At 30.4% G+C, this 26,101-nt stretch overlaps 2 long non-coding RNA genes across 2 annotated transcripts; one reads left to right on the top strand and one right to left on the bottom strand.

Moving 5' to 3' along the window:
* The first annotated feature begins 1,596 nt into the window (after positions 1–1,596).
* LOC124895735 lies at positions 1,597–3,383 on the top strand. The gene is made up of 3 exons (XR_007051866.1): positions 1,597–1,683; positions 2,751–2,798; positions 3,281–3,383. It is a non-coding gene; the product is annotated as an uncharacterized LOC124895735 (long non-coding RNA).
* A 7,516-nt stretch (positions 3,384–10,899) lies between these two features.
* On the bottom strand, positions 10,900–12,390 carry LOC124895736. Its single transcript, XR_007051867.1, has 2 exons — positions 11,759–12,390; positions 10,900–11,029 (listed from the first exon to the last, which is right to left on the bottom strand). It is a non-coding gene; the product is annotated as an uncharacterized LOC124895736 (long non-coding RNA).
* Positions 12,391–26,101: the final 13,711 nt, after the last annotated feature.

Below are 26,101 nucleotides of genomic sequence, written 5' to 3' on the forward strand. Positions count from 1 at the left end.
ATTAGTTAGTGGGTTTTTTATTTGTTTGAGAGGCTCGTCTATTTCTTAGAAATCCAAGAAATAAGCCTCTATTTCCTTATCCTCAATGGAATATGATATAAGTCCATGATAAGAGTTACTGCATAACTAACTTGGATGATGATACTTCTTCAAGATCGATTTATTTCTCCATCATTGCCCATACCAGTTCACTCTGATAGCCAAATAGATATACACATAGCACGCAACCCGGTCTTTCATGAACGCACCAAGCACGTAGAGCTTGACTGTCACTTTATAAGACAATAGTTTCTTTCTGGCCTTTTCTCCCTTATATTTATTCCATCGGCTTCTCAACTTGCCGATTTATTCACCAAAGCCCTCTCCGGACCATTACATCATTCGATTCTCTCCAAGATGGGCATCGTTTCCCTCCTTCCCCCTTCCCCTCCCACATCTTGAGGAGGGTGTTGATAATATGAATCAAAAGCCAAGTAATCAAGTAAAACATGCAGCAAAACATGCTGAAAAGAAGAATCAAAAAGCACCTCTGAGGCCAAGTTCATATGGACCAAAGATGGAGCAGAGTATTAGGTTAATTTTGAAGATGACATCGCCCAATTTTCTTCAGCCCAAGAATATCCATTTGGATGATTACAAATCAGATTCTCAAGATTCTTATTAGCTGTAAATATTTGCAGTATTTTCCTAGTATAACACAAGATATGTTGTGATATTTAGCTTCCTAGTATAGTACAAAATCTGCATAGATGTTATTTTGTTTCTTTTATATTCTACCCATACTTGTATATATATATATGTATTCTTGAATGACAAAATACCCAAAAAAAATTCCCATCTCTTTCTTCATTTATATAGTTATTTACTACTAAGTATAGAATTAAAAAAATATATTTCTCTTGATTTTATAAATTGAAACAACTATTTTTAATATGGTACCAAGAAATATGAGATGAAAGATGTATGTACATTTAAATCTTGTGGTCTTAGACTTATAGTATAGAATGTTGAATTGAAAAACATACTTGTAACACCCTACGAGTTCCATCATATTCGTATAGTTCCTTATACCATTTCAACCATGAAAACGAAGTCATGGACCTTTAAATCAATTGAAAATATTTGGAATGAGTTACGGAACTTAAAAAAAAGTTTTAGGCATGAGAAATGGTCGATACACCTCGTGGGGAGGCTTGACCCTCCCGGTCGTTAATGAAATTTTCTCATCTCCCATATTTTAGCCCTTCGCGTAGTTTGTATATGTGAATTATGACTCATGGGATGATTATTCAATTTTTGTGGTATTCAAAAGAAATTTAAGTCATTAATGGGGTTGTTGAGTTTGGAAAAGTTAAACCCGATAATGGTTAATCTTTTATCAAGATGACCTCGAATTAGTGTAGTAATACTTTCAATAGGTCCGGAATGTACTTTTTAGTTAATATACATAATTGATTTATGTTTATGAGGTTTTTGAAATAAATTTTGAGTATTTATTAAAAGTTTAGGATATTTTAGATGATTAGTGAAACTAATGGTTCAATGGGTTAAAACCACAATCCTTTTACCATCAGATATTACGTGAAAGGACTTTCAGTTAATAGGGTTAATTTCTTTGGAGGAAAAGCAAGAACGGAAGGAGAAAAAAAAGGCGAGAACTATGGCTGCATCAACGAGCTTTAGGTAAGGTGTTAACTACAGTAATAATAATTGCCTATAAGTAAAGGCATACCTGATATAGAGGAAATTGATGTAAGTTTATACATATAGTAGTTACTTTATCCTAATCATTTATAAATTGATTGTGCTCTACTTGAAAACCAGAAAACAATTATTTTTGTTGTTAAACTTGTAGACTATTCTTCAACTAGGGCGAACATACAGTACGCATACGTCAAATATATATATATAGTAATACCATGCATGCTTGTTGTTCTCTTGGATAAGGTAAAAAGTGATCTTTGTGATTAGTCTTTTTGAAGGTTTCTGGTGTATGTTTTGAAGCCAATTTGAATAAAAAAATAATGAATGGGTAATGATGAAAGTAATTATTAGCCAATCATTAGATATCCTAATGCCAAGGTTATGTTCTTAGGGAATTTAAGTGTGCAGAATCCTAAACTCTCAGTTAATTCATGCATGACCCTTAACAGCGTTCTTAAACTTGAGGTTGTCATCAATACTCGATAATATAAATTAGAAATAAGCCGAGTAATAACTCTAGACATGTTCATGCCACAATTTTGATTATGGGGGTTTAGGTTTAGAATTTTTAGAGTGAATATTCTTGACTTGGGGCCAAATAATAACCCATTTTAGTTGAAATTCGACATGCTCGTTCGTACTCTTATGAGGGTTATATGTATTTGAACAGATTTTGAACATTCTAAATTTGTGAGGAAGAATAGGGCACTTGTGGACTAGTGATATTCAGATTCGTTGGTTGAGGTAGGTTATAGTTTAGTTGGACTTTAGACTTAATTTAATTATGTGTATGCTCCTAAATTATATACTTGTTAATTAGTATTTAGATATGCTTGAAATTGTTGATGTTTAGACTGTTAATGCGTGTATAAATGATTATTGAAATTTTACTTGATGGAATTGTCTTATGACTTTTAAGTGTACTTGTAAACTTGGTACATTCTGTTGTATGTTATGACGTTGTGTAAATTGATATTGATAATACTTGTTTATATATATGTTGGATCGGGTACTATGCTGATACATTTAAATTTATGTTGGATCAGGTACCACGCCGGTACGTTTATATTTATGTTGGATCAGGTACCATGCCGGTACGTTTATATTTATGTTGGATCGAGTACCACGTCGGTACGTTTATATTTATGTTGGATCGAGTACCATGCCGGTACGTTTATATTTATGTTGGATCGAGTACCATGCCGGTACATTTATATTTATGTTGGATCGGGTACCACGCTGGTACGATACATGAACATAGATTATTCCCTGCAGGTCATGACTATTTGGGAAAAAATAAGTCCCATAGCATGTGTGTACGTATTTATGTTGATTCTGTTGATGTTTACAGTATGGTTGATGCTCTTGATGGTTATTTGGCTTATTTGTGAGTACTGTTTGACCTGTTATTGTTGTATTGTTGATTCATTGAGTATTTATTATGTGACAATGTCTGTCTACTTGTTATCTAATTTATGTTGTGTACATGCTATTAAATTGAGTTTGCCTATGATACCTACTAGTACATAGTGGTTTGTACTGATACTACCCTGTACTCTTCTTTTATTGAGTGCAGAAATTATTCTAGAGGCTCATACCTGATCTCATCTCTAGAGTTCGATAGCAGATCTTGATCCAAGGGTTGGCACTCCATCTCCAGGCTGGCATGGGTCATCTTATTTGTTCTTGTCCATCTTTTGGGCAATGAAACATTCTTTACTTACTTTATTTATGAATATCTTTTTAGACATGATCTTTGTTAGTAGTTCTTGTACAATGACCTTCAGGTCTTGGAAATTTTAGTAAGTAGTTTATTTGACTTCCGCATTAATAATAATTAGTCCTGAATTATTGTATTATGTCAATTTTATGATAATATCATCTTAATAATGACTAAGTGAAAGGGTAATGGTTCAATTTAGATGGTTCTCCCACAGGAAGATTAGTGTGGGTGTCACTCATGGCCATTTGGGTCGTGACAAAGTTGGTATCAAAGTCCTAGGTTTGTCGATCTCGTCATACAAGAACATGTCTAGTAGAATCTTGCGGAACGGTACAGAGATATCTGTACTTTTCTTCAAGAGGCTATTGGACACTAGGAAAATTCAAATTCTTCTTTCTTACAAGCTATTACTTGAATTCAATTGGTATCTGGCGATTTCAATTGGTATCTGTTAATAAGAGCAATGTCAAGTAGAGTTCTGTAGATTAGTGTGTAGGGCCCCATACCTAATCTTCGTAAGACTATGAGGCAAGTAGAAGTCATTTTTCTTTCTTTCTCTCCATCGTTCCATCCTAATCTTGGACTATTAGATTGAATCCAATTGATATCTAGACAATTCCAGTTAGTATCTTAATAATTTTGAATAAAAATCTTGGAGATTTCGATTGGTATCTATTAATAAGTTGTAAAAGTTATTGTTAATAGGTAAAGACTTGTGAAAGTTGTGAACTTATTGATTGCTTGTGTTTGATATTTGGCTAAACTTGTGTTGCTGGATTTTTGTCATTATTGTGAATTAATTTTTTTTAAGTCATTAAGTGATAAAAATTGATGAAGTTTTTTTTTTATAAATATGATGAAATTATTTGATTTCTTGTTATTGTGAAACTAGAAATTCTATGGTTCTTACTTATTTTTGGTACTATTATACTGATGAGATTGTTGGTATAAGAATTGAAAGAATGATATGAGAATATGATGTTAAGAAAAGATAGTGGAAAAGTGACATGAATAAAAAACTAAGGTGATATGTGTTTTTCGGTAACGAGAGATTCTTGTTAATGATGTTGTGGATGGATCCTTGTGTAGTTCAATTATTTGATATTATCGGGGATCCTTGTGTGGCCCGATCATTGAGATTGTGTTTAGAATTTTTTTGGAGTTCTATTATTAAAATTATAATGGATTCCTTGTGAGGACTAGCTAAGTGACATTATCTTTGAGTTCCTTATGTGAACTAATTCTTAATGCTTGGCAAAATAATGAGTTTTAAATAAAAGTGATAAAAACTAGTAGAGGTTGCAGATACCTATAGAATTTGATTGATGACTTATCTGGAATGTGATATTGGTGATGAGACTATCAATGAACTATAATCAATTTATTTTGTTTGGCCTTGCTTATGTGCTAGTGGTGTGGGGACCACTCTTAAGATGATTAAGAGTTAAGTAAAGTTCGTAATAAAACTATTGTTAGGTAGAAATAAGAATAACTCTGTATATCTTAAATTGGTGTTGGTGATATAAGAGAGGTTTGCCTTAACCATGAAGTGTTTGTCGTTGAAAAACATTGAGTTAGTGTTTGTCAAGACATAAGTTGTAGTTGTGGATTTATGCACTAGGTAAAATTTTAAGAAGATAAATTGTTAATGACTTGACCTTGTGGCTGAATTATACATTTACATATCCCACATAGTTGGTTGTATATGACACTTTTAGATGATAGTAATTTCTATGATAGTGGCAATGCAAAATCAAATGGCTTAGTTACATTCATAAAATAATTAAGGATGATCCTGAATGGGAGAATAAATGAATTATTAAATGGCATGATTAATCTTTCCTTGAGTTATGCTTGGTAAATATTTCTTGTTGAGTGGTTTAGGTATGATAATTAGATGGATATTAACAATGTTGTGGAGGATAATATATTGTAGGCTCTAATTTTGTGGATCTGTAAAATGGCATGTTTATACCCCTTTTGAATCCTATTGATTTTTCTCTCTAGTTTAGATTAGTTGTAGCGTAGTTATGATGTAAACCTAGGTTTGGGAGGTGGTTTTAGTATTTGAAGCGTGATTTGTATATTTAGCCTTATTGGACTAGTGTGGTAGTCTTGATATCGTAAGTTGGGTAGAGTTCACTTGAGTAACTTGTTTCTAGTAGAAGCAATTATCTTAGGGTTGAATATGGCTTACTTGACTTCGAGAAGATGAACTAGATTTCTTATCCTAATTTAGGGCATAGTGTGCCTAATTATGGAAACTAAGGATTAGAAGTGGGATCGTCTGACCCACTTAAGCCTAAACTTTTGTTAAGTTTTGTAGACTTAGTTGCGGACGTTAGACATAGATGAGGCTAGTAAACCTTAAAATAAGATTACTTTGTAACTTGGTAACTCGTATTGATGTTCTCGGATTATGGGTTATGAGTTATAGTTATGATACTTCCTGTGGAAGTGATATTGGGCATTTAGAGATGATATTCCTCCTAGATACGTTATATGGTCTATAGAGATGTTATTTCCTCTTAGATATGCATTTTCCTAGAGAGGTGATATTCCTCGTAGTCATGATGTATGACCTATCGATATAAGATATCCTATAGAAGATTACATATCTATCTGCATTATGCCTTCAATATGTGAGATACCTCCTATATGTGAGATGATTAGAGATATGCTATAGCTTCTAAATATGATTATTGATATGAGTTTTGGATATGTATATGGGTATAAGGTCGTGATTATGATGTTGTGACTATTCTGGATAAATTAATAGACCAAGGGCCTTGTAATGATAATGATTGATTATCTTAGAAGTGTTTATCATTGTAAGAGATATGATTATAGTTTGTGAATGTATATATGTTTGTATGCATATCCCCCGTATGGGACAAAGGAAGCTATGGTATGTTGCTTACGACTTTATTAATTGGATATTAGTGATGGCTAGGAATCTAACGTAATAGTTAATGATTTTTTCTTAGTTGAAACATGGTAGCTAGCGATGGTTAATGCATGACTTATGGTGAGGTCGGATCTAGCATAGGTGAAGATTAGTTGGTATTGATGACTAAGTTTGTGATATTGATTACTTGATAAATGAGGAGTTGTGTGTTAATGAGGCTAGATAATAAAATATTTTGGTAGTAAGAGGTGACTAGTTAATAAATTTGAATAGTTGCTAAATGGTTAATTAATAAATAGCTAAGCAAGGATTAGTTGGTAAAAGATGGTTAGATAATGAATGATGTCAGTTAATAAAAGGTGGTTTGATGACCAATAGTAATGTGTTGTCTAGTAATGATTAACGAATATAGGATGATTAGTTGATAATAATGAATGGTTGATAAATGGAGGTTTTGATCTAGTGATAAACCTTGACTCGATGTTAGATGTTGGCTATTAAATAAATAGTGGTTAGTTTCTATCCCAGGAATAAAGATTATGTGAAGGATAATGTTTAGGCTAATAACTAGAGGTTATATGATGACTAGCGAACTAGTGATTCTATTATAATAAGTGTTGGTTAGCTAATAGAGAGTAGTTGGTAAGTATTGACTAGATACATATTCTATGGTGATATGAATATTTTTATGAATATTTTAGTGTATTTTATTTGGTAATGACTATTATGATGATATGTTGACACCCAGAAAGGCCGGAGGATACTTTTGTGATAATGTTGATACCCAGCAAGGTCAGAAGATATATTTATGATATGTTGATATCCGGCAAGGCCGGAGATTGATTACGATAGTGATGGTCCTGATGAGGATAGTTATGATGAGTTGTGATATTGATTGTGTACTTTGCATTTATTCCTGCTGGTGCATTGCCTATCACCAGTATGCACCTATATTTATCGGCTGGTATAGGAAAGTTGCATAATATGGGTGAAGAATATGTCTTGTGTTATTGTATGCTGAGTGAACCTTCCGAGTCTAGGGAGGTAGGGGCACGCATAGTCTTAGCTAGGTATATGGTTGTCCATAAGTCGTGGACTAAGAAGATTGAGTCTGTGAAGGTCCAATGGAAGAATGATCTTATTGAGGAGGCTACTTGGGAGACCGAAGCAGACATGCGTAGCAAGTATCCATATCTTTTTGATGATTCTGATAATTTCTTATTTTCCCTTCTTGTCTCTGGTTTGCTCGTTCGGGGACGAACGATTGTTTAATTTGTATCTGATGTAACGACCCTCCCGATCGTTAATAAAATTTTCTCATCTCCCATATTTTAGCCCTTCGCATAGTTTGTATATGTGAATTGTGACTCATGGGATGAGTAGCCAATTTTTTTAGATATTCGAAAGAAATTTAAGTCATTAACAGGGTTATTGAATTTGAAAAAGTTAAACCCGATAATGGTTAATCTTTTATCAAGATGACCTCGAATTAGTGTAGTAATACTTTCAATAGGTCAGGAATGTACTTTTTAGTTAATATACATAATTGATTTATGTTTATGAGGTTTTCGAAATAAATTTTGAGTATTTATTAAAAGTTTAGGGTATTTTAGATGATTAGTGAAACTAATGGTTTAATGGGTTAAAACCACAATTCTTTTACCATCAGATATTACGTGAAAGGACTTTCGGTTAATAGGGTTTAATTCTTTGGAGGATAAGCAAGAACGAAAGGAGAAAAAAAAAAGGCGAGCTTTAGGTAAGGTGTTAACTACAGTAATAATAATTGCCTATAAGTAAAGTCATACCTGATATAGAGGAAATTGATGTAAATTTATACATATAGTGGTTACTTTATCCTAATCATTTATAAATTGATTGTGCTCTACTTGAAAACCAGAAAACAATTGTTTTTGTTGTTAAACTTGTAGACTATTCTTCAACTATGGCCAACATACAGTACGCATACGTCTAATATATATATATATATATATATATATATATATATATATATATATATAGTAATACCGTGCATGTTTGTTGTTCTCTTGGATAAGGTAAAAAGGGATCTTTGTGATCAGTCTTTTTGAAGGTTTCTGGTTTATTTTTTTGAAGCCAATTTGAATAAAAAAAATAATGATGAAAGTAATTATTAGCCAGTCATTAGATATCCTAATGCCAAGGTTATGTTCTTAGGGAATTTAAGTGTGCAGAATCCTAAACTCTCAGTTAATCCATGCATGACCCTTGACAGTGTTCTTAAACTTGCGGTTGACATCAATACTCGATAATGTAAATTATAAATAAGCTGAGTAATAACTCTAGACATGTTCATATCCACAATTTTGATAATGGAGGTTTAGGTTTAGAATTTTTAGAGTGAATATTCTTGACTTGGGGCCGAATAATAACCCATTTTAGTTGAAATTTGACATACTAGTTCATACTCTTATGAGGGCTATGTATATTTGAACAGATTTTGAACATTCTGAATTTATGAGGAAGGACAGGACACTTGTGTACTAGTATCATTCGGATTCGTTGGTTGAGATAGGTTATGGTTTAATTGGAGTTTAGACTCAATTTAATTTTGTGTAAGCTCCTAAATTATATACTTGTTAATTGGTATTCAAATATGCTTGAAATTGTTGATGTTTGGACTGTTGATGCGTGTATAAATGATTATTAAAATTTTACTTGATGGAACTCTCTTATGACTTTAAGTGTACTTGTAAACTTGGTACATTGTGTTGTATGTTGTGAGGTTGTGTAAATTGATATTGATAATACTTGTTTATATTTATGTTGGATTGGGTACCACGCCGGTACGTTTAAATTTATGTTGGATCGGGTACCATGCCGGTACATTTATATTTATGTTGGATTGGGTACCACGCCGGTACGGATATGTTTATGTTGGATCGGGTACCACGCCAGCAAATTTATATTTATGTTGGATCGTGTACCACGCTGGTACATTTGTATTTATGTTGGATAGGGTACCACACCAGTACATTTATATTTATCTTGGATCGAGTACCACGCCGGTACATTTATATTTATGTTGGATCGGGTACCACACCAGTACATTTATATTTATGTTGGATCGGGTACCACGCCGGTGCAGTACGTGAACATAGATTGTTCCCTGCAGGTCCAGAGTATTTGGACAAAAATAAGTCCCATAGCATGTGTGTACGTATTTGTGTTGATTCTGTGGATGTTTATAATATGGTTGATGCTCTTGATGGTTATTTGGCTTATTTATGAGTACTGTTTGACCTGTTGTTATTGTATTGTTGATGCATTGAGTATTTGTTATGTGATGATGTCTGTCTACTTGTTATCTAATTTATGGTGTGTACATGCTATTAAATTGAGTTGGCCTATGATACCTACCAGTAAATAGTAGTTTGTACTGATACTACCCTGTACTCTTCTTTTGTTGATTGCAGAAATTATTCTAGAGGTTCATACCTGATCTCACCTCTAGAGTTTGATAGCAGATCTTGATCCAAGGGTTGGCACTCCGTCTCCAGGCTATCATGGGTCATCTTATTTGTTCTTTTCCATCTTTCGGGCAATGAAACATTCTTTACTTACTTTATTTATGAATATCTCTTTAGACACAATCTTTGTTAGTAGTTCTTGTACGATGACCTTCGGGTCTTGGGGATTTTAGTAAGTAGTTTATTTGACTTCTACATTAATAATAATTAGTCCTAAATTATTGTATTATGTCAATTTTATGATAATATCATCTTAATAATGACTAAGTGATAGGGTAATGGTTCAATTTAGTTAGTTCTCCCACAGGAAGATTTGTATGGGTGCCACTCATGGTAATTTGGGTTATGACAGAGGCCCCCACGATGAGCCCTGTGCCAGGACCATCGTAAAACTTTTGAGAAATTGCAAAGAAGCCACCTCGCGTGATTGAGAGAGTTCCATGTAGCTGGAAACCCACGTGGAGTCTGACGCCGCGAAGCTACCAAGGCGCAATGGACCTTGTCATACCCGATTTTTACCAAAGGTCAAACGAGCATGACATTATGGACTCAAAAAGAATTGATTTTGCACAGAGTCGCCACCTAATTTTTAAGGAAAAATAGGAAACCTACTTATTTGTTTAACAAGTGTGACTTTATTTAATCTGCGAAACCATTTTAGATTCCAGGTAAGGGTTAAAATTATTTCAAAGGGAAGGAATTAGGCACCCTTCAGAATCCACAAATGTGGTTTCTAGCCAGACTTAGGTTTATTAAAAGATGAAGGAAAAAATCGATGTTTAAAATATAAATATAGAATGCATTTTAAAATAATCTTCATTTAAAGTGTGTATAAGTTACATATGTCATTGTAAAAATATGAACGTGAAAGTATGTAAAGACATGCAATCAAAGTACATAAGAAAATTGTTTGAAAAATGAAAAAGAATTCATAAAAGAAAGTATTTTTAATTCTGTTTGATTAAATATCTAAATTAATTTAATTCTTTTTTGTATAAAAGTTAACGGCCTATGTTTGCATATACACGTGGTGAAGTTTGTATAAATAAAGAATATGCCCGTCCAACGCCCCAAAAAATAAAATTTCACTATGATAGTATTTGTACAAGTATAAAAATATAAAAATACAAACACAAAATTTAAGGTCTTCTTTGCATGCCATTCCCAACGAGTATTCCCAATAATCTGTATAAACATTTCTAATAACAAAGTTAGTAACAAATAACTAATTACAAAATAAATTATAAAGGTATGTGTGCATATATGTATTTAAAAGTATAATTTTTGTTAAAAAGCGGGCTCAGATAAATTTTTAAAGAAAATTATAAAAATTTCATCATTGCCCGAATTAATTTATTTTATTACATATTTATATACGTAATATCCGTCTCTTTGTTTGCAAAGGCCTCAAAAATCGATGAAAAATTTCTTCATCGTCCAAGTGTCGATCCTTGATATAAAATAATAAATTTGAGAAAATAACATCCGTCTTTTATAATGGAATGGCCTCAAAAATCTAACGGAAAGATAATGTCATTGGTCATATCAAATTAATACCAACGATAACAACATATCTTGAAAGGATAAATTAATCAAAACAATAATTGACACAATACAACTCAAATAGGATAATCAAAACTGCAAACAAAATTTAACAAAAGAAAAAATCTTACAATATAATAATTAAATAAACTAAAGCCACAAATAACATAAAGCTATTAAAGTAAATTGTTAATAAATGTCAATACAAATAAAGAAACAATTAGTAAATAGAGTCAACAATTCAAAACTAAGCCGAAACCATACGAAACAGAGGCACTTACTGAAAAATATTATCAATCACCACAAAATTCAAAAATATCAATTTAGATTATAGAACAAAATGACACGGGCAATTCAATAAAAGAGACGTACCAACAATTTAACAAAGAAATAGAATAACTTCAAATTGCGATGTCATATTTTGTATTGTCATAGTATTGTCGCCCAGATCTGAAAAACTGATAAATAAACCGACAATGGCTCATCATTTCCGATTGAGTTTAGCCGGAATCTGACATGGGTTTGTTCTTGGTTGGCCGAAATAGTGATAAGGAAGAGAAGGTGGTGGTTTGTGGTGGTGCAGCTATTTTAGCGGTGTTGGGTGGCGCGTAGCGGTGGTACGGTTGAATCTCGCCGGCCACGACCTTCGGCAAGGCAGCGCAAAAAAGGAACAACGAAAAGAGGAAAAATTGGTGGTGTTTTGCTAGAAAGGGAGACAAGGGGTGGCACTGATGGTTTCTTGGTGATTGTCAAAGTGGTGAGGCAAAGGAAGGGGGATTCCACCGAATCACCGTTGGTTCGCCGGTGGCGGTTTAAGGCTTTTGGGGAGTGAGAGAAAGAGAGAGAAAAAGGGGAGAAAAAGAAAGAAAAAGAATGGTGGAGAAGCAATAGTTTTTGTGTGTATGTGTGGTCTGAGTATTTTGTGTTTATATGTGTGGAGGTATATTTTTGTGATAAAAAGAAAGGAGATAAAATCAGTAGGTAGTTGAAAAATGCATCTCAATAATTGACCCCTTTTTCTTTATATTATAAATAAAAGTGACCCCATGTTTAACCAAAAAATAAAAATTGACCCTTTCTTGTCTTCTTAAGACTCTTCTCAGCCGTAGGTTATTGTTAGAGTTAAAACAATTTACTTATAATTAATTAATTATGCGAAGACCATTTAAAAATAGAGAAGCTTTTAGAAAAATTAAAGAATCTTTAATTAGTAACTATTCAGAATATATAAGTCTAAATAAAACAAAAGAAAATCCACAAAAATTAGCCTACTTAATTACATTAATATCTAGTATTGAATCAAAATTAATAACACATTTAAAATCCAGAAGAATAAAACATATACCACCTAATTATGATAAAATTAGATTTAGATATCCACCAAGATATTAGAAATATAATTAAAATGAATAAAATACAACAATATAAAGAACTAAAACAAATTATCTCTGAAAAACGTAAAGAATTAAAAATAAGAATAGAAAGACTACATTATAATATATTTGCCGGAGTTAGTAAAAATTCAATAGATACACAAAAAGATGAAATATCAAAATTAGAATCACAAATAAATAGTTTAGAATATGTATATCAACATGAACTATTCACAATAAAATGAATAAAGAAGAATTTATAATAGATGAAAAAATATATGAAAACTACGAAGGATCAAAAATAAAAATAGTATTTTCTAATCTAGGACGAAGATATAAGAAAATAGGCGAACATTTATATCTAATGTTAGAAAAAGAAGAATTAAAATTAGAAGATAAATTAACAGCAATGGTAAGAATAGAAAAAGAAAATGAAGAGATAGATAGGAAAAAAGAAATAGAAAAAATAAGACAACACACTACGGAAGAAATACGAAAAATAGAAGAAACCAAAAATAGTAGAATTGCTGAATTAGAAAAAGAATTACAAATGTTAAAAGAACTGTATGAACAAAGACAAAAAGAAAAAGAAGAAAAAGATAGAGAACAGAAATTACTAAATGAGATAAATCAATTTAAGGAAAAATTAGAAATAAAAAACGAAGAATTAGAAATAAATAATATAGATATTGAAGAGACAGATAATTATGAGTCCGAAGATAGTGAAACATATACAGAAATATTAACAAATACAAAAAATTTAGAAATCAATGAAGAACAAAAAGAAATTAATGAGGAAAACTTAGAAAATACCCACACAGAAATAAATACTCTTGATAAAAAAGAAAAAGGAAATATAATACCTAAAACAACAGAAACAAGAAAATCCATATATTATAAGAATAAGTTTAAAAAATATAATGAATATGATAAATGGATACCAAAACAAATAGTGAATAAAAATTATAACTTTTTAGATCTAGACTGTGTAATAGATTCAGAAAAAACAATACAATTATGGATAGGATATATGACAAAACAATTATTAGATAATAATATAAATATAACAGATGCACCGGAATATATAGAAAAAACACTAATAGGATCAGTAAAACTATGGTTTGCAAATTTAACCGAAAATAGCAAAAAAGTATTAAGAACTAATAAACCTATAGAAGGAACATCATCGACAACAACTAAACTAACACCTATAGAATTATTAAAAAAATATGAAACAGCTATAAAAGATGAATTTGGTAGTACGACAACAATCGAAGAAGAACAAAATGAAGAAAGAGATATGAATAGAAATTTAATGTTAAAATTAGCAATATGTAATATGTGTTATATAGATGAATATACTTGCGCATTTAAAAAATATTATTATAAAGGAGCATATAGTATAGAAGAAAGTAAAGAAATAAGAAAATTGTATTTTAATAAATTACCCGAGCCATTTAGTTCGAAAATAATAAAAAGTTGGGAAGAAGCAAAAATAGTAGATACGTTAGGAGCAAGAATAAAATATTTACAACAATGGTATAGAAACTTATGTGAAAAATATAGAGAAGAATTAAAAATGAAAAAAACATTAATAAGAAATTTAGCTTGTTGCAAAAATAAAATAGCACCCCAATTTGGATGCGAAGAAAGATATTATAAGAAAAGAAAAAGACATAAGAAATATAAAAAATATAAAAAATCAAAATATAAATATAAGAAACCAAGAAAAAGATATTATGTAAAAAATTATACACATAAAAGACCATATAGAAAAAAGAAATCTATAAAAGAATGTACTTGTTATAATTGTGGAAAGTTAGGACATTTAGCTAGAGATTGTAAATTACCTAAAAATCCAAAAAATAAACAAATATCAGAAATAAGAATAGATAATACAGAATATATGCAGATAGATTATATAGATTATGAATTAGAAAGTGAAGATAGTATATATGAAATTTCAGAAAACGAAACAGATAATGAAATAGATAGCGAAATAGATGAATCAAATGACTGAAGAAGATATAAAAATAATAACAAAGGAAGAATATTTAAATGATGAAGGAACGGAACAAAAAATAATATTTGACAGTAACATATTTGATGAAATAAAAGGGAAAGAATTAGATTTAAGTGTTAAAATACCAACAGTAAAAAATATTTTTATTAGGAAAAAAGATGAATATTATGTAGTATGTCAAAAAGAACATGTAATAGACTGCAGATATGCAAAAGGAAAAGCTAGTATACCACTAGTAACAAAAAGAATAATTAATAAAGAAATAAATGATATAAAAAGTAAAGGAGATCCAATAAAATATGTACACCTTGGAGGTACAGAGATATTAATAAAAGCATGTTTTAGGGAAGGAATAGATACACCAATAGAATTATATTTAGCAGACGATAGAATTATAAAACCTATAGAAAAGAGCATAATAACTGCCGTAAAAGGAAATCTAATATATCAAAAATTTAAATTTATAATAAGTGCAAATTATTCAGTAGCAGTAACAGATAGAAATATAGATAAATCATTAGTATTATATTGGAAAATATCAGGAATAGAATTAACCCCAGGAAGTAAAATATTTACAGCAAGATGCAAAAATCTATATGTATTAACAACAAAACATAAAATAACAGGAAAAAATAAGATTAACAAAATACAAATAGAAAGCCCATTCGAACAAATAGTAAAAACAATAGATTATAATGACTATACCTATAGAGACATAGATACAGAAGAAAATTTAGAAATAGTAAATGATAGAACAAGTACAACAAAAAGAATAGCTAATGAAAAACCAGAATCATCAAGCTCATCAAAAAGAACAAGTTATGAAACAAATTCAATAAGTAATTTAAACCAATATTACATAACAGGAAAAATAAATGAAAAAGAATACCTAATACTTTTAAATACAGGACAAGAAGAAAATCATATAGCAAAATATCTAGTAAAAAATGAAGAAATAAAAACTGACAATGATATATGCCCAGATCTACCAAGAAGTTTAATAAATAATAAAAATATAGCAGAAAAAGAAATAATATTAGGAGTGAGAAAAATAAAAATAGATTTCGAAATAAAGGAAGAAATGCAAAAAGCAGATATAATATTAGGAATAAAATGGTTAGAACAAGTAAAACCATATAATATAGAACATACACAATTAACCTTAACATATAACAAAGAAAAGTTATTCTTAAAAATAGCCTTAACATGAAATGAAGATATATGTATTAATGAAGATAGTAGTAGAAGGATATTACACTAGATATTATACGCCTATGATAGATACAGAAGCAGAAGCTAATTTATGTAGATATAATTGCTTACCAGAAAGCAAATGGGATAAATTAAAAACACCAATAATAGTTAAAGGATTAATAATGAAGGAAGCCTAATTACTTATAAAGCTAAGAATGTAAAAATACAAGTATGGGATAAGATATTAACAATAGAAGAAATTTATAATTATGAATTAACATCAAAAGATATACTTTTAGGAATGCCATTTTTAGATAAATTATACCCACATATAATAACCAAAACAGACTGGTGGTTTACAACACCATGTAAACAAAAAGTAAAAGCAAAAAGAGTTAATAATAAAATAAGAAAGAAAACTGATTGGATAAAAGGAAGTGAAAAATTACATAAAAGTTAGAAAATATAAAAAATACTGAAGATACAGTAGAACTAGTAGTATTTTCGATAAATAAAATAGAAATAACTACATTTTCAATAAATAAAATAGAAATAATTCAAAAAAAATTAGAACAATTATATAGTGAAGATCCATTAAAAGGATGGGAAAAACATAAAACTACTATAAAAATTGAATTAATAGATAAAAATAGCATAATAACACAAAAACCATTAACATATAATTTTGATGATTTAAAAGAATTTAAAATGCACATAGATGAATTATTAGAAAAACAATATATACAAAAAAGTAATAGTAAACATAATAGTCCAGCATTTATAGTAAATAAACATAGTGAACAAAAAAGAGGAAAAAGTAGGATGGTTATTGACTATAGAAATTTAAATGCAAAAACTATAACATATAATTATCCGATACCAAATAAGATATTAAAAATAAGACAAATCCAAGGATATAATTATTTTAGCAAATTTGATTGTAAATCAGGATTTTACCACCTAAAGCTAGAAGAAGAATCTAAAGAATTAACCGCATTTACGGTACCACAAGGATTTTATGAATGGAACGTGTTACCATTTGGATATAAAAATGCACCAGGTAGATACCAACATTTTATGGATAATTATTTTAAACAATTATCTAATTGTATAGTGTACATAGATGATATATTATTATATACAAAAATCAAAGAAGAACATTTAAAATTATTAGAACAGTTTACAGATATAATAGAAAAATCGGGAATAAGTCTAAGCAAAAAGAATGCTGAAATTATGAAAAACCAGATAGAATTTTTAGGAATACAAATAGATAAAAGTGGAGTAAAAATGCAACAACATATAGTACAAAAAATAATAAATTCGAAAGAAGAATTAGATACAAAAAAGAAATTACAATCATTTTTAGGATTAGTAAACCAAGTAAGAGAATATATTCCAAAATTAGCAGAAACCTTAAAACCACTGCAGAAAAAATTAAAAAAGGATATAGAATATAATTATGATGAAAAAGATAAAAAACAAGTTCAAAAAATAAAATTACTTTGTAGAGAATTACCAAAATTACAATTTCCAGATGAAAATAGAAAATTTATATATATAGTAGAAGCAGATGCTAGTGAATATAGTTACGGAGGAGTACTTAAATATCGATATGAAGCAGAAAAAATAGAACATCATTGTAGATACTACTCAGGTACATTCAACGAGACAGAAATAAAATGAGAAATAAATAGGAAAGAATTATGTTCATTATATAAATGTTTATTAGCATTTGAGCCATATATTGTATATAACAAATTTATTGTACGAACAGATAATACACAGGTACGCTGGTGGTTAACAAAGAAAATACAAAATTCAGTTACAACAAAAGAGATTTGGAGACTAGTTTTAAATATATTAAATTTCACATTTACAATTGAAGTGATCAGTACTAACAAAAATGTTATTGCAGATTACATATCAAGACAAAGCTACACAGACTGAAATAGTAGAGGAAGATACTCTAGAAAAAATACTTAACACCCTAACTACGCTTTCAATGAAAGTGGACAGTATGGGTAATGAGATAGAAAAGCTAAAGACTAATGAAGATAAACTGAAGTCTATAGCTACAAATCAGCTAACTCAGCAGTGTGTAGAGCTATGTCGATCGAAAGACATTAAAAATCCAGAGCTAGAAGGAGACGTTGGGACACTCCATAAAGCCCATAACATTTATCAATCTACTTCTGCAGGTACAAGCAAAGGAGTTAATAGACCAAGATACCAGAATGTAAATATGAATAAAATATTTGAAAAATCATTTACACCAAAAACACAAAAAGACCATTTATTCATACCCCCACAAGTTAACACATACCGAGATAGCCTAAACAAAGATAAAAAAGTATACAACTACACCGCCCAGAAATACATAGAAAATATATACAGAGTACAAACCTTTCTAAACCATAACCCCAGAGCTACAGACATCAAGGAACCAAATACCAATTATATAACGCAAAAATTACAAGGATATAATAAATTAATTGCACTACCCAAAACTAACCCAAGCCTAGTTAAAACCTGTTTTGACTATGGACTACTAAATACCATATATACCCAAGACGGAGAAGAGCTAACAACTATGGAAGAATTTTACAAGATATTCACTACCTACAAAAGAATAACAAAAGGAAATTTATTTTATATAAAGTGTTATACTGCACCAGCAGAGATATTATATGATGAAATAAAACTAGTTATACAAGTTGTAAAGATAGGACTAACAAGAGATATGATTATACCAGAAGATATTACGCAACAACTGGAGATACCCAGAATTGAGATACCAGATTTTTATGCAAATAAACGACTTATTGGACTAGCTACGATCATTCAAGAATTAGCAAATAATTATACTAACGGAAACCCAATATGGAGCTACTATTCAAGAGATCATCAAATGATATATTCAAATTCGAAAGAGCTACGACAAGCAGATATGGAAGATGTAAGACAATGGATAATGACGCTACTCAACCCAGAAAAACAATCTACCGCAAGAGCAATCAAAAAAGGATTTATTTCAGACGGACTACTAACAAGATACTGTAAAATAATTGGACACAAATATCCAGACCACCAATGTTCGAGGTGCAATGGAGAAGATAATATTATTCCAGAGGTACATCTAGAATAAAAATCAAGAAGACAAAATGCCAGCTGGAAAGATAAGATAAAGAGCAATAATGGAGCAGATACGACAACGGAAGATATTTGGACTTATTGTACAAATTTTTCTTATGATACAATAATGTAAAGCAATTATTACTTTTCTTACATTTATGACTTTTCTTTAGAGTAGGATAGGCCATAGGCCATTTTTGTTGACTTTATTTTCTTTAAGTTTTAAATTTTTAGTTTTTAGAAAACGTGTAAAGAAAGTTTGTAAATTTTCGTTCTATATATAACAAAGGCAGAAGGCATTGCAAAGGCAAGCCTTCATGCGTTGAAGCAACTTTCCTCTCTCCACTCCATAAAAAATATTTTACTCAGTTAATAAAATAAACATATTCCAATAGAAAAAGCTATGGAGCAACAAACTTCAGAAATATCAAAGCTACCTGAACAGGTATATCCATTTATGATTATGAATAGCTAATTTCATAATTCCCAACAATCATGATATGATAAAATAAATTCATACTAGTTACTTTATAGTAGAATTATTCGAAGAATAATATGTTAAGAAGTTTATTAACAAAGAGGAAACGGAGAAATATCCCTAAGTACTATGCCATCCTAAAGGTGAAACCAATGAGGCAAGAAGCCGTGGCGGGGAGTAACCAGAGTAGAGGCGTTGTTTAAGGGAAAAAGTATCCGGATTACCATGTTAATAGTGACGGAAGAACATATTATTTAAGAATAATCTAGTATATAGTAAGCTAAGATGACCATATTTTGTTATGTACATGGTTGAAGGAAATATTTTGAAAAAAGCAATTTTATGAAAATGAATGATAATTTATCTGATGTGATGGTAGATAAATTCAAAATACTTATTTTGTATGCACTTAGAAATATAAAAGTAGCAGATATAAGAAAAATCATATTAGAAAAAGCTTTTGGTAAATATTACATGACTAGAGTAAATTATATACCATATCTACCTAACTACTCTTATAAATACTTACGATGATAAGTTACATAAAATTTTTAGAAAAAGATATAAAAAAAATAAAAATACAGTTACTAGAAAAACAGATAAAAATAAATATAGATAAATACATGGAAAATAAAGATATAAAATTTCTTAATAAAAATATGCAAAAACTATTAAGGCTAAAACAAACAACTACAAAACACTATAATAAAACCAATTTTAAAAGATAGATTACCTAGATTATCTTAAAGTTTTAATCTTATATATACTCAAAGATATAGAAATAATAGATATTAAGAAAATAATATTAGAAGAGGTAATAAACTATGAAATTGAAACTACAAATTGTCTAGAACAGTTATACGAGGAAATTTACCCAGAAGGATATTATTCAGATTAAAAAATGTTAGAATATATTAGACAAACTAGAGAAAATCAAGAAAATCTAAATAATGAAATTAATTATAGAAACCGAATTAGAAAAATAATGGAAAACCTAAAAGAAAAATTAGTATGGATAGAAAAAACCTTAGAAAATTTAGATAAAAGTACATGTGATAGTTTATATAATTTAAAAAACTCACTACGAGAAGAACAACACAAGATAATAAATAACATTGAAAATCTAGAATTAGATATACATTATAGCACAGATAGGATAAATTATTATACAGAAATTTGTAACTCTGCAATTACTACAGGATAAAATAATTAATGAATATATCTTACGAAAAAAGTAAATTATTAAAAGATATTGAAACAAAATTTAAAAAATATCCACGCATAAATAAAAATAGATTCACTAGAGACCTAATCAATCTATTAGACCTATTAAATCCGCGCACCCCCCTACAAATGGTAATAATATCTACTGTAATATCCTTCTACTACTATCTTCATTAATACATATATCTTCTTTTAATCTATGTACAAAGACTTTTTATTTAATGGACAAAAATATCAATCTGTCACCTCAAGTGTCAACTTTTAAAAAGCAACGAGACCTTGACTTGATTTATCGCTCTGTGTATAAAAATAAGTGAACCGACTTACGTTTATGGATTATACAAGAATATGAATGACAATTTATAATTACAGAAAAATATAAATAATAAATAAAAAATATAATTATCTAAAAAACTATATTACACTATAAACATTTAAAATTATAATATGTAAGAAAGAATTGCAGTGTTATGCTATGTACGTATGTAGATAACTATGCAAATATATGATAATAAACTGATAAAAATTCTAAAATTTACGAAATTAGGGATAATTATCAATAAATAATGCAAAGTTAAAATATGACAATAAATTAATAAAAAATCCTAAAAAATGATTATTATCGTTAAAAAATTATAAAAAAAAAATGTGTGAAAAACAGCATTTTGTGTACTTTAACGATCACAAAGCCTAAAAGTACTAATTTTAAGTATGGAGAGCCAAAAATAGATGTCAACAGGCCTCACAGCATGAGGCAGCCTATTCTAGACAAGATTTCCCAAATTCATTTATTTAAAGGGCATTTCAGTCATTATACCCTTTTGAAATTGTTTTGTTTCCGAATGATAAGTGGTATTGTACCACTGTTCTGCCCCCTTTTTAAACTTAAAACAACTCGTACGACTTATGAGTTAGACACTTTGGGATCTTTTGTAAGATAATAGGGCGTATTAGTGTAACACCCCGTAGTTTGCCTAGCTTAAATTCGTTCCTAGAATGATAAGGAATAGCTTCCAAAAAGAAGAATAATTATTTCATATGGAATTTTCCAGATTTATACCTTCCATTATGTGGGAAATTGAATAAGATTTCCATCAATACCAAATTCTCCCAAATTCGAAACTCGGTTGAGGAGTTAGTGCATTTTTAAGTTGACAGTGTCCCACCTGAGCAACCACCGCATCACGGTGAAGGACAATTTCATAATTGTCAATTCCAGTAGACCTTCGTGATATTGGCACATCGCAGAGAGGTCCAAATATTCAATTTTCAATTTCCAGTGGCGCAACGCAATAGCACCGCGTCGCGCCAGAGTGGAAATTCGCACTCGTCCTTTTCCCGTGGCTTAACGTGATTCACTGCGTCGTGGTGAAGGTTTAATCGTCGTGTTCTTAATCCATCATTCGAAAATTTTTTCCATGACTTTTATCCTAAGTAAGTGAATTTCTTATTAGGTGAATAATATTCATAGAATTCACTTAGATCCAAGTGGAGCTAAGAACATTATATTCATTCAAAGTTTGGTGTTTAATTCTACAAGGGTCAACTTTGAAAGTGTATAGATTTTTATCAATGTAGAATCTTATATCTCAAGACCCACCAAATTTTAAATAATTGAATTATCTTTCCAACGATACCAATTTTGTCTTAATCCATCACCCGAGCAAAAAGTTATAGCCATTTTTATGTGAGGCAGTAAGCTGCCGCGATGATACCGCGTCACGGTGAAGAGCAAAATCGGGATACAGGTTACGAATTTCTGATTAAGATTAATGAGGGACAATGGGGTCTTCCATCCCCTCAACTCAGGTCGCAATATAGCAATAATAGCCGCCATTGGGGCATTATTTTGCCTCCATTATCCTACTTTACTCCCAAGAACAAACCTTAATCAATTCTCTTCGAGATTCATCCATTACATCACCTTCTATTCATGAAAACAATCAAGAATTAAGCTTTCTATTCCAAGAAGTTCAAGAAGAACATTCCCAAGAACATCAATTTGAGTTATCTTCTTCAAGAAACAATATTCAAGAACACAAATAGGAATTCAAGTGAAACTTATTCATCAATTTTTTTTCAAAAGAAAACCCTAAAGCTCAAACTTACTCTCCAAGAAATTCAATTTTCCTCATCAATTCTCCAAGATAGTTCAAGATTAAGAATTTCCAATTCAAGAACTCCAAGAACTCATCTTCAAAAGCATCATAGGAATTTAAGATTCAAGATTTCTTATCTAAGATCATCAATTAAGGTATGTGGGGCTATGAACAAGGACAATTATTTCGTCCTTGTGCCCAAAAACTTATTTTAATTCCAATTTTACTGAATTTTTATATGATTTCCCATGAAATTCAAGTTAGGGTTTATACCCATTATTGTTATTCACAAGCTTATGAGATTTCCCGTGATTTAGAAGTTAATTACATGATTATTTTCATATTTTCATGCATATTTAGGAAATTTTCAGATTTTGAATTAATTTATCAAATTTTACATTATCTAGCATGAACATTTTGATATTTTAACGTGAGTTTGATGCATGGGTCATTAAGCCCTAATAAAAGATTGCTATTTCAAGGTTGTTTGTGCTACGTGCACCCTATGATAAGATTATTCTCAGATTTTTGATAAAAATTTGACATTTGGTCCTAAGCTAAGATAAAGAATCCACATTATTCATATGACTTGAGATTTAAAGAAAATAAAGAGCATAATTGTTTTTCTTGTAGACCCTTCTGCTATTCTGAAGTGGATTTGCTAAGATCCTGAGCATAAGAATGGGAGTAGTATTTAGCACCGAGATGGGTATGTTATCAAGGTTTCATGCCCCAGAAATACGTTCCACGTTCCACTATAGGATTAAGATTATTCCCACTTCTATGTGGATGACTAAGATTGTGACCATTTAAGATAAAGGTTCTATTCCGATGGAAATGATAGAACAGCTCTCCCCAATGTGGGTAAGACGTTGGACTCCATGAATGCTCACATGGTTTATGTTGGTTAGAAGAACCTCCCAAAAGAAGTCCCCTACTCTTAAAGCAGTCTATTGGTTTAAAACCTTGAGATAAAAGCATGTATTTTAGAAGCTGTGGTTTTTTTTAGATTCCTAAAGCCTTAACATAAAGTGTTTTCCCTACAGACTAATGATTTTAGAAAAGATTAACAGAAAAGCTTTTAGTAAACTAAGTGTAAAGACTCACAAATTTTAGTCAGATTATGTTTTACAGAAAGATATTAGCTACAGATTTCAGATTCAGAAGTGAGCTTTTTTTTGCACTTAGACAGTATGATTTACACACAGAACATTAGTACATCTTTCAGAACTAAATATTATGACTCACTATATTTATAAAGTATGATTTTTTTCTTATTATTTTAGATTTTAGTATTTCAGATATTTCAGCTTATGTGAGTCATTTATATTTAGCATGCATTATTTTACGAATTATAATGATGAGATAATTTTTTACTTATGCATTCACCCCCATATACTCAGCATATCCTCAAAGTACTGATCCACATATATGTCTATGTGCTACATTATCTCATAATGTAGGTACGAGTTGTAGCACATATACCATATTTAGACAGTTGCAGATTTCAGCCAGCAAATAATGAGTCCTCTTTCTTCGGGACTTTAGTTAGATGTTATTTATATACTTTACTTTCTTACTCATATGTATTGATTAGTTGTAGTTAGAGTCGCATCCCAACTATATATAGCCAATATAGTAGAGGTTTCATAGACGTCAGTTAGAGTCAGTTATGTAATTCTAGTTCATCTTTTCAGACTTTATCAGAATGAAAAAGTTGTATCAGTATTGTAATTTCAAAGACTCCATCATTTTTATATTTTCTCATAGTAAACTCTATTATTTCATACCTATTTAATCAATTGCTTAAAAATATACCAGTCATGGGTTAGCTTGGGATTACTTGTGGTCCTAAGCACTGTGTGATATCTCGGGACATATTTTTGAGGCGTTACAAACTTGGTATCACAGCACAAGGTTCAAGTTTCCTAGGGTGTCTGTGAAGCCGTGTCTAGTAGAGTCTTGCAAAATAGTATGGAGACGTCTGTATTTTTCGTCGAGATGCTACAGGGTATTTAAGAAAAAGTTTCCCTTCTTTTTATACTCTAGATCGTGCTGTAAAGTTGTTCCTTCAGAAACTCCTGTCTACTCATGTGTTATCACAAATTTATTTATCTATGACATATTCACAAGATAACATGATCAGGAAGTTCCAATTCCTCTCCAAATAATGCTCTCAGATTTACTATCGAAAATTTCAGAAGTCATACAAAGGGCTTGAGAGGAGCTCTCTAGTGTTTCATAAGTCTTTCAAGTTGAAAGTTACATTCTCATCCTTATGAGTTGTCTAGCTGAGACAGAATTAGATATGTATTCAGATTGCCTATTGACCCTTTTCCATACAGATAGTGCTCATGAAAGTAGATAGTATAAACCTAGATTGTTAAACGTAGTGTGCATTTGAGGGATGTTATGAACTTTTTGTTATGATTTATGAATATTAGAACCTTATTATAGTTAGAAGTATGGGTATAGAAGAGTAGTGATAAGAAAAGTGGGAATGGCGATTGGTAGAAAGTGTAGAGGTAAACTTGTGCATATTATTGAGATGTGTTAAAGTGATATGTCCTTGTGTGTTATTTTAGTGGAGGATGAAGAAGGAGTTATTAGTTAATGTGAGCTATTGTTTGCTTGAAGTGCGGAAGGATTCATTGATGAAATTTATTGTGTTTAAAAAGGTATAGGATATCAATGAAGTATTTGGTGGTTTAGTATCATTAATTTAGGCTTCTCTTGAGGTTAAAAAAAAGAAGTTAGTTGAAACTTATAGAGCTATGATAGTAATTTAGATGTATAAAAGGGAAAATAGTAATGATGTGTAGAAGAAGGATGTGTTAATGGATTGTAAATAAGATAGGCCAAATGATTATGATTGGTTATTTGGACTAGTGTTTCTTGATGCTTTATTATATAGTTTCCCAGTGAGAATAGTATAGTATATGAGGTTGGGTTGGTACTCATGTTTAACACTAGACATTAAGTTTAAACAGTGGATGGTCATCAAGGAGGATGTAATGATTTCTTGGCTAGTGCGGCTAGTTGGAAGTAATCTAGTAGGCTTGAACAGTGTATGCAAGAGCTTAGGTTTATTTATTAGAAATTTAGTATGATGTTACAGGTATGATGTAGAGGTATGACCAAGGTGATATAAGGTTGCATTATTTTCCGAGGTTATTACGTGTTCTGTGT

Source organism: Capsicum annuum, unplaced genomic scaffold (genome assembly GCF_002878395.1).
Source record: "Capsicum annuum cultivar UCD-10X-F1 unplaced genomic scaffold, UCD10Xv1.1 ctg995, whole genome shotgun sequence".
NCBI lineage: Eukaryota > Viridiplantae > Streptophyta > Magnoliopsida > Solanales > Solanaceae > Capsicum > Capsicum annuum.